Here is a 9,545-nt window from a genome sequence, read left to right as displayed (position 1 = left end):
TATATATATATATATATATGAAATTGCACATGTTTATGTGGTAGTCTGGTCTAGCCTCGTCACTACTTCGCCGGGGTTAGGCTAGACACTCACCAACACATGGGGTCGGTTGTGCTGATGCTACACTCTGTGCATTTTTGCACAGGTCCAGGTTTCGAGCAGCAGTAGCAGCTTTAGTTCGGGAGCATATCTTCAGTCCGGAGAGACCCGAGGTAGCCTTGCAGGCGTCCGCAGGCCCGGCGTCTCCCTTCTATCTTTATATTAGACTGTCATCTCTTTGTATTCGGGATAAACAGATTTATGTTTCTTTCAGACCTTGTATTAGTAAACTCTTAGCAGTTCGTAAGTAATGTGACACCAGTCTTGGGTAGAGGCTTATATTGACTACTCCGTATTTTATTCAGTTTCTATAATTAAGACTTCCGCTATTAATCAGTTTTGTTGTTTTACATTGCTGTCATAAATTATTAAAAAGAATTGTTTATTATTGGAAAAGCAATCAAAATGGCTTGCCTAGCTACTACGAGTAGGCGCCATCACGACTCCCGAGGGTGGAAAATCCGGGTCGTGACATATACATGTTTTTCCAAAATAAAGTTGAAAAATATGTTTTGAAAACGTATGTCCAAACACATTTTCATCTTCAAACCAAACTTCACCCAAATAAGATTTTTCAAAATAAATTTGGAATCTATAGCCAAACGCTAGCTAAGATTTACACAAACTGAAATCCAAAGATTATGCGGGTTTAAAAAAGTCTCCCAATAATTAACGGTTTGATCAGTTTTTGACCAGGACAGCAGGACTAAACATAAATCGAAAAATCGATGAATCAAACTGGCAAAAAAGCGATAATGTTTTCGGTTTAATTTAGTTTTGATTTTGAATTTAAAAAAACTGATCAAATTAGTTAGGTTTTGATTTCAAGCGCAAAAATTTCAACCAAACTGACTACTATAAGATATCTATTTAAAACTATTTATTACACACACATATGTATATTTTTTATTAATTTTGATGGTACATCTTAATCGTTTGCACTCTTGATTTATAGTCTAGTTCTTTGTCTTAACATTCTAGTTTAATTGGTAGTCTTTATTTTTTTAAGTTCAAGAATCTATTCCTTGTTAAAAATAACTTGTCTTTAATTAATTCCTTAAAGTTCATCACTATTTAATTCAATTATCATCAAAATATATTGGTAAATGATACATTTCCTCAAAGAGTAATTGGTTTGATAGTATTTTGTTGGAACATAACTGCCGGAATTTGTACTTGGCCGTGTATGTTTTAATATTTAAGGAAGAACCCGACAAAAAATCAAAAAACTAATAAAATCGATAAAAAATGAGCCAATAAAAATCAACTTAATATTTGATTTGATTTCAATATTTGAAAATTTAATCAATCTGGTTTAAACTGGCCAAACCGAACTGTGAAGACCCCTTAATATACCATTGCATAAAAATGTCTCAGGTTTAAGCTTAGAGAGAGAGAGAGTATCTGTGATTTTTTACGTACAGCAAAGCACTCAAAGGTTGAAAATCCTAGACAGGACTAGCTCAAGCCTAGGGTCAACACTAAAGCAATTGCTAAGTCTCATAAATTGAAAATCCAAGTTGACCAAGTCATTTTCACTCCAAAACATATTTGAATCATTTAAATGAATGAGATATATTATAGACATTCTACTTAGTGGTAAAGATTTTAGATCACTAGATGATTATAATTTTTAAAAGATTATGTATGAAGCTATTTGGTTTATTTCATGACGTACTAAAACTATTCAAACATACGGAATTATTTTTTATGTTTTGCTTAGTTGTATAATTGACTACTAGGTGATGAGAATTTCAAAAAAAACATGTTGTTAACCTTTAATATTTCTTAAAATATATATATATGTATGTATGTATTTTTGAATGGTAAAGACGCATACAAGATGGCTCAAACACGCCTTATAAATATGTTCAGATAAAAATATACACAAATCATATTGTATAAATTTAAAGCATTTAAGACGAGAACATTGTCCGCATTTCAAAAATTTTGGCATGTGAGGAAAGAAAATATTACACCCTTTTTGTGGTTACACTATAGAGAAGAAGATAAGAGAGAGAATGTTGATCAAAGTGAAGCAAAGAAGAAAAGAACATAGAGAAAGTGATCCAAATTTAATAATATCTTGGATGGAGCTTGTAGTGCTAAACCCTTATCTATAGTTTCTTTTGAATTTGTGCTGGGCAAGATCAGATGCACAGTGAAACATGTTTGCTGGACACTCGTGCTTATTAATCCTGTGTTTGTTCTCATTGTGCTTCTGTAGAATTATGAGCCTCCCAAATTTGTTTTCATTACAGATAAAACATATGAATATAGTAGTGGGTGTGTTTTTGGTTTTAAGAAAGTGGATGGTTTTGTTTGCAACATGGTTCTTTGGAAGATTTTCTGGAGCTAATGACTAAAATGCTACATACTTGCATCTTCATGCTCATAGTTTTTTAATAAGAGTAAATAACTAGAAAAAATTACGTGGGCCTAGATGATTTTGGGCCCACAATGTTTTTTGTTTTGCCTACATCTATGGGAACGTGGGTTTCCACCCCCTATTTTATGTTGCATTTTTAAAAAAAGGAAAATTTTCATAATTACTGAAGAAATCAAAAATTATTTCACAATCTGCAACTATTAGTTAGATAACATATTCTACAACATAAATATGATAAATGTATAAAAGTTATAATACGGTATATTTCCTATATAATAGGAAAGACTTAATAATGCAATCTACAACTAAAAACAAATACCCAAAAATAAGGAATTATCTTTATTTAGCGTAATAGAAAGGAAATTAATACAACTTGCAATCAATTATTTCCCAGAAAACCTCCTTTTCCTTCGTTACCTTTTCAACCTATAAATCCACTTATATACAATTCAATTCCAATATATATCTCTTTCTCCTTCGTTTGATAGGGTATGTTTTTTTTTTTCCTTTTTTTTTATTCTTAAAAGTGTAACTTCAGTCATTTAATACATAATAATGGCATATTGGCTTTCACTAAACTCCCCTTTTCAACAAGGAAAGCTTCTCTAATTTTTTTTCTTTGCAAGTACCTTAGCTATGAGTCAATATTATCTCAAATATACATACACACAAACACAACATATATATATACCTTTTTATATTTGGAATAATATTTAACTCATATTATTTATATTATATACATATAGTATACTTAATATATTTTACATTTGAAGTAATATATCACATAATTTATTTACATATGTGTAGTATACATAATATATATCATTTATATTAGCATTAATATAAACTAACATTTATTCTTTATATTCGTATGTTCATATAGTATACTATACTTATAGTATATATTTATATATTATTAATATTCTATATCTATGTGTGTGGTGTGTATATATATATATATATATATATATATATATGGTGATAAAGTAAAATCATTCATTTTGAAAGATAATTCGATGTTATAACGAAAAGGAGATGGAGAGATGAAGAATAAATTTATATGCATCCTTCGCCAATGAACATAAATGAATGTAACCTAGGAAAATTCAGTCCTAAAACTTTTATTCCATTGCTAGAAAAGACTATGAAAATAGTTGAAGCCACCGTTACATGAAGAAAATGAAAAATTAAATTTAAATCTAGAATTTTGGATTGAGTCTGATATTGCTCACACGAATGAAGGCCCCATCGACAACCTAAAAAAAAAAAACTTGTCGGCAGCAGAACTATGTCGATGTTAATTGCATTCTACTATGAGGAGATAATTGAAGAAGAGAGAAAGTTTGATAAATTTGAAGTGGAAGAAATTCCTAATTCTATATTAAGTGGAGATACTTTTAGAAAAATCATAGATAATTATGCATTTAAGATTATCATAACTATAATCACAATCCCTAATTTCACGTTAATCTAATTAAGAGGGTAAAAGATTGTACTAGTTGTATATTATATTATTATTTTAAAATAGTTGTAACTTTTATAAATAACTCTTCAAACGCTTGTATTCTGGGTAAATTTCTCTTAAAAAAAGGATTAGTTACCTCCTATAGCAAAGGTTGATACCTTATTTATTTTAAATAAATACCCTTTTAAAAAATTATATTCCATAGTTACCTTTTGATTTTTTATAGCCAAATATCTATTTATGGTCACCTCCTACCCTTAAGCCATAAAATAAGCTTTGTATTATTTTTCTTTCTCATATCCCCTCAAGTTTCTCCTATCCCCTACCCCATATCTATTCTCCCTCTCTCTCTCTCTCTCTACTTCCCGATGTCTTCTCCTCCGCCAGACGCTGGAGCAATTGCCATCGTGGCCATTATTCATTGATACCGCCGCCCTCAGCCTTCCAATCTCATTCTCTGACGCAACATATCGGATCAACAAAAACGTCCGTTATTTCGCCGGTAATTACGTGCTAATCATCGGCAACCGGAGGCAACGGGGACGGCGAGCGAGGACTGGATACTGATGCTGCTTCAACGAGACGACATTAGGTTTGTTCTTGAACAAAGACGACGGAGTTGGGGGCTGAGCAACTTGAATTTTCTGTTAATATATTTCAATGTATCTCGCTGTATTTCATTGTACTCATTGTCTTTTTTTTAATTGTATTTCAATGTATCTCGTTGTATTCTATGTATTTCATTGTATTCATTGTCTTTTTTTTCATTGTATTTCAATGTATCCCGCTGTATTCTATGTATTTTATTGTATTCACTGTCTCGCTATATTCCATGAATGTATTCATATATATATATATATTTTTTTAATTAATATAATTTATGTATTCAGATGTATTATATAATTTCTCTGAAGATTGCTATATTTTTGAGGTGGTTTTTGGTTGAGAATCTTTTTTATAACTGGAAATATAAATTTTGTGTGTTATAATTGAGTTTGTTGACTTATATTAGGAGTCCATTATGTTAATTGATTCACTTTCCGTTTAAAAATAGTGTAATCCCTTGTGTCACGCCGTGAATACAGTCGAATACAATAATCTATCCAGCTGTAATCCCATGTTTCACGCCATGAATACAGTCAAATACACTCGAATACAAAAATCTGTCTAGCTGTAATCCCCTGTTTCACGCCTAGAAATGCTACTGTATTCATGAATACAGTAGCTTAAATACATCGAATACACTCTAAAAAATCTGAAAACATAGTTATAGGAAGTAATATAGTAAATGGTAGCTACAACTAGCTAATAACCACTAAAACATAGTGGTTTCTAAAAGTTTCTCTTAAAAAAACTAATTTCTCCGTATGTGCATTGCACGTATATGTCGAGCCATATAGTACATTGCATCTCTCAAGTGAGAAGAAAAGGCCCCCCATGGAGCGGTGGGAAAGCAAGGGCGTAGCAGGAATAATCCATACTTTTCCTTTCCTTCTCCTCGCTACTGTAAAATGTTGAATTTCTTTTTTTACATTGACACAATATTATTAAAATGAGGTTTTGAGTAATTAATTATACATAAAAGTGTAAAGTACAAGTTTACTACGAATGATCAATGTTGTTGTACAGTGATTTGTTTGTTAAGATCAACATGATTGGATATTATTTGATGTATAAACAGGAACAATCAAAGTTAATTAGATATATTTGATTTTCTATCTTATTTTAACTTCATGAGGCACAAACAAGTAATAAAGTGTTTCTGGCCTAATTCTCCCTTTTAGACGATATTTCAAGTCTATGTCATTTCATACATTTTGGATACTCTGTTATAATCACTACTTTTATTGTTGACATTGATATCCATCTTGAAAGTATAATGTAAAATTAACAATATGAAAAATATGTTGCGGTAGATGCAATACAATATTGGGGAATTGGGGACTATTTGACCTGTTTTTTATTTACATTCATACAAAACCTAAACATATAGAAAATTATCCTCGGACGAAATTGAATGGACATCCTTTATTTTTAGAGGAGAAAGTTAAATTTTTGAGATAAACACATGCTTATAGTAGTAGTTTGACCAATTATAATATCTGCACATGTATATTGGAAAAATAATTGTACAAGTTATGTGCATTTGCAAGTAAGTCATCCATAATATCGGCTTTCTACATTTTTTTGAATTTCTTTATTATCTTACTTGATATTGGTGCGGTTTCTTTATTTAGCCTTTATAATATTACACATATATTTTATTTTACGCTAACATGTATCATCCATTTTTACGAAAAAGAAAGGAAAATATGGACATGTATACATGTCAATTTACAATTAGAAAATTTGTAGTTGCTTAAGCAAACAATAAGAACCTCCCGAGCAAATAAGCTAGTAAAAATAACACGGGCTAGTCAGTTTTTTGGTTGGTAATAGAAAATTAGTCACCATTTTGCTGAAATACGGAAAGTTCCAGCATAATATGCTGGATTATGGAGCTCATGCATATAAACTTCTAGCATATTATGTTGGAACTCTAGCACACAGAAAGTTCCAGCATAATATGTTGGATTATGGAGTTCCTGCGTATAAACTTCCAGCATATTATGTTGGAACTCCACACATTATGAAATTCCAGCACATTATATATACTAGAATCACATATGTAATAAAACTCGAACTCCAGCATATTATGCTGGATTCTTTTTGGATTTTTAAGGGTGTTTTTATTCAGATTTTATCTTTACAAGAAAAACTGGCTAAATTTCGATTACTTTTGAAATTGTGGCTGTTTTTCAATTATCAGTTATAAATCAGGTTATTTTTAATTTTTTTTCCCATTAAGCCCCGAAGGAAACCATTAGAAAATGTGCACTAACTTTAAATTTGAGCGCTTTAAATTTTAAAGGTCACGTGAGCTTCGCAAGTCATGACTTCTAATGCAATAATATTATCATAAGTGAAATTTTGCTGTATGAGGAAACAATTTACATTGCCAATTTCAAAAATCTGCTGCTTCTTGAATCGTTGGATTGATCAGTACACCACCGATATGAATAGTCGATATTCCATATATAGAAATTGTACTAAATTTCTTCATTTCTTTTTTATCCAGAAAATTTTGGAATATCGACTATTCATATCAATGGTATACTAATAAATCCAACGATTCATTACAATAAGGTTGTGTGTGTATGTACACATATACATAAGTTTGTTGTTATAATACCTATGTAAATTGAGACTCTAACATCATAAAAGTCAAGATTTGGTTCTTCATCCTTCCCCGTTTCAAGAATTTGACCGTATAATAGCAGTTATATGACCATGCCTATAGTTTGAATTTATAAATTGCATAAATTACACGTTAACATATCTTTCTATATATTATACATGATACAAATATTTTTTTCATAAAAAATTGTGTAATTTTAACTCAGTCTTTCATTTGTAACTATGATCTCTCTCCTCCTGCTCCCTCCTTTTTTAATAAGTGGTTTCACTCTTACTAACATGCAAACTATATTTGAAAAATATGAGATTAAGTTGGTGATAAGTATCATGTAATTATGTATGCGAACATTTCATAAATTCCTTTCATGGATGTGATTTGATTATTGTAAATGGAAACAATTACTGTCATTTTACCATAAAATTGCTTTCTTTTAGTTACTGAGTATGATTCGTACGTGTATTGGTCAAAATCTGACCACCCCGATCGGGGCGACCACGACCCATCCTTGTCATCTTATGAAAGAAGTCAACGAAGTCATTTTGACTCCATCATTACGTCATTCGACCTAAGTGACGAGGGTAAGCCCTCCCCCCGACTGGTAAGCTTCCATAATTCAGTCATGATAAGCTGTGGCAAACGGAAGAAGGTTTTTTCGACTATAAATATGAAGTGAAGAGAACTGAAAAAGGGGGCCTTTTTCTTCGACTTCCTCTCTGATACTCCAATAGGTCAAAGAGGAGGAACAGAATTTCATCCTGAAAAAGGGAAGATTCTTCACCTGTAGAGGGAGAGAGAGGAACACAACGATTGTAATTCTATTCCCCCTCCAAGGAGGGGCAAGGCAAAACTCTATCATTAATAAGACATTTTGATGCTTTATCCATTCCATATACAATCGCTATTTCTTTGTCTTTTGATCTGATATTAATTATGATTGACTATGATTTACCCCTTTATCTTTCTGATTGATTTGCTTAAAAAGAGTTAACATCTTTTGAGTCAAACAATTTAGCACCGTCTGTGGGGATTTCCTAGTGAAAACACCTAGTTGTTTCCGATTGAAGCCAAAGAAACGCGAGAAGAGCATCCAGCTCACGCCGGATTTGAAGGCAGCGCGTGAAGAAAAGAAAAATCGAACGGGTTAGTAAGATCTAGAATTCCCTGCCCTACCAGCCCCAAATACTCCGAACAAGGCAAAAGGTGCCGCAAGCAAAACCGCCGGGCAAGGGCAAGGAGCATCCCATCCTCATCTCCCGTACTTCGCCAAACCGGATGCCGGCACAGGGATACCTCGGCAGAAGAACCGAAAATCATCTTAGCACAGCCGAAACCCTCCCGGTCGATGGCATCTTCAAAATAAATAGCCAGTCATGCGAGAAACTGTAACACGCGTACCACGTAGGTCCGAACGAAATGTTAGCACCTAGCGTCCGCAGCGTTGAACCATCGATGTGAGCAATGCCTGCCAAACTGGGACTTTGGCCAAGGGCCTTCGCCATCGAAGATAGAAAGGTTCAACCTCGCTCGAACTCAAGACGGGCTGTTATTTCGTTAAGTTCGAAATAACACCCTTAAGGCTAAGGGCCTTCGCCATCGAAGATAGAAAGGTTCGACCTCGCTCGAACTCAAGACGAGTTGTTATTTCTATAAGTTCGAAATAACGCCCTTAAGGCCAAGGGCCTTCGCCATCGAAGATAGAAAGGTTCGACCTCGCTCGAACTCAAGACGGGCTGTTATTTCGATAAGTTCGAAATAACGCCCTTAAGGCCAAGGGCCTTCGCCAACAAAGATAGAAATGTTCGACCTCGCTCGAACTCAAGACGGGCTGTTATTTCGATAAGTTCGAAATAACGCCCTTAAGGCCAAGGGCCTTCGCCATCGAAGATAGAAAGGTTCGACCTCGCTCGAACTCAAGACGGGTTGTTATTTCGATAAGTTCGAAATAACGCCCCTAAGGCCAAGGGCCTTGCCATCGAAGATAGAGAGGTTCGACCCCGCTCGAACTCAAGACGGGCTGTTATTTCGATAAGTTCGAAATAACGCCCTTAAGGCCAAGGGCCTTCGCCATCGAAGATAGAAAGGTTCGACCCCACTCGAAGCCAAGACGGGCTGTTATTTCGATAAGTTCGAAATAACGCCCTTAACGCCAAGGGCCTTCGCCATCGAAGATAGAAAGGTTCGACCTCACTCGCACTCAAGACGGGCTGTCATTTCGATAAGTTCGAAATAACGCCCTTAAGGCCAAGGGCCTTCGCCACCGAAGATAGAAAGGTTCGACCTCGCTCGAACTCAAGACGGGCGGTTATTTCGATAAGTTCGAAATAACGCCCTTAAGGCCAAGGGCCTTCACCATC

Source organism: Nicotiana attenuata, unplaced genomic scaffold, assembly GCF_001879085.1.
Source record: "Nicotiana attenuata strain UT unplaced genomic scaffold, NIATTr2, whole genome shotgun sequence".
Classification (NCBI taxonomy): domain Eukaryota; kingdom Viridiplantae; phylum Streptophyta; class Magnoliopsida; order Solanales; family Solanaceae; genus Nicotiana; species Nicotiana attenuata.
This window is presented reverse-complemented; position numbering follows the sequence as displayed.